The sequence below is a fragment of the Ceratosolen solmsi genome, unplaced genomic scaffold (assembly GCF_000503995.2).
Source record: "Ceratosolen solmsi marchali unplaced genomic scaffold, CerSol_1.0 scaffold13, whole genome shotgun sequence".
Taxonomy (NCBI): domain Eukaryota; kingdom Metazoa; phylum Arthropoda; class Insecta; order Hymenoptera; family Agaonidae; genus Ceratosolen; species Ceratosolen solmsi.
Genome location: NW_011948418.1, coordinates 7,934,861 through 7,936,684, shown reverse-complemented (window position 1 = coordinate 7,936,684; position 1,824 = coordinate 7,934,861).

Sequence of the window (1,824 nt, the reverse complement as noted above, 5' to 3'; positions counted from 1 at the left end):
AAACACGCGTATAATAATTCTGAAAACCGCAGCATGAAAATTTCATAATTAATTTATATAATACTGTACTACTTGTACTTAATATAATCAAATCCCTCTAACACTTCCCTCTCCCGCTTCAAACACAATGTTTTTATTACTATATTTATTAAAAAAAAAAAAAAATCTTTATTATAATTGATACCATATGGATGCATTTTGCAAATAAGTCCAAAAATTTTATCGTCAACATTACGGACAAAGTATTACACATACTAATGTTCATGTTTACTTGGCCGTAAAGTTTCCTAATCATTTCAATATATCTTTAACAAAAATACGATAATTTAAATACAAATAATTAGTCACACCCACTAATGTTATGTATTTTTTAAAAACGTATTTAATAAAATACATATGAAATTTACCTTCTACAAATGACATTGCATACAATGCAATTATATATATCTTTTTTTATTTTAGACGAGTAACAAATATTATCATATGCGTATGCATTGAACCAGAGGTTTTAAATAAAAAAATTTAATTTCTCAAATTGTCAAATACAATGGAACAATAGAAAATAATTAGTAGTTGAAAGAAGATCCAAAAGTGCTCTCATTCATTTATAAAGTAGAGTAAATTCTTTTAATTTTTACTAATCCTGATTAATCGTTAAGTAAGAAAGAGTTCCAGAAGTGCCAGAGTGAACATTTCGCGGTGGATAAATGTTAGCCGAATATCCTCGTTTACTCGAGCTCGCTCGAGGAACGGAGCTCCTTTCTTTTCTTTGCCCACAAAGGGAGATTGATACAGTATTACACGTATAATTTTTGCAAATTATAAAAGTTTTCGGTGGAATTTTAGTGGCCGACTAACGTGAAAAATGTAGAACACCCACTGGATTTATGAAAAAGTAATTTATATGCCGAGCTCTTGCGCGGGCTTCGCTTAACAAGCGAGCGTCTTAGAATGAGTCATGTGACGAGTGGAAAAAGGAAGACACGAGTGGCTAAATTTCCATTAGTATCTCCCCTTTAAGCCCGTAAAACCACTAACCCACTCGGCTCGTATGTAAAATTGCCGGGTGAAAAGTCCCGCGCACGCGCGCTGGATGAAAAGAAAACGAAGAGAAATGCACAAAAGCCACTCCCGTCCGTCATGCCGAGCATCGTCAAGATTATTCGCTCGTGTTAATTAAGTTTAAGAGTGGGTGCGGGGTACGGCGACTAGCGGCTTTCAAAGGGGCGAGGAGGGGTTGGCGCACGAGGGGGACGGAATAGACGAGGGACGAGAAGTGGATGAGAGACAACTGTCTGCGGCGCGGGGATTAATGCGGAAGAGTTCGTAAGGGGAGTGGGGAGGACCACTGACGGAATGGAGGGCGCGTGGCAATCAGAGTTCGTCCGGAAGTTACGTCTACTCTGAGCCCCGAGGACAAGTAGAGGGGTGGCGCGGCCACGTCTCATCAGCGAAACTTGGCCCCGGGGCGCCGAATTACTACCGATCCCAATAAAGCAATACCGCCTGCGCTCGTTTATCGAGTCGCGGGTATTTCAATATCCTGTTTGTAGCTGGATTCGCACGCGTGCCCGGGAATGGTTACGCCAAACCCTCACGCATACCAACTGCATCGACAATAGCATACGATCGGGCCCGCACAAACGGCCTCGCGACGATGGTCAAGACGAGGATTCGGCCTCTGCCTTTTCACGTCCCTCTATTTTCAAGTAGAAATCATAGACGGTGGCCCAAGTGGGTTGCCATTGATTGGATAGGGCGGCGTTGGCGAATTGGGGGAGGGATAGGGGGGTGGGCGGGGGGATTGGGGGGGGGGGGTGTACG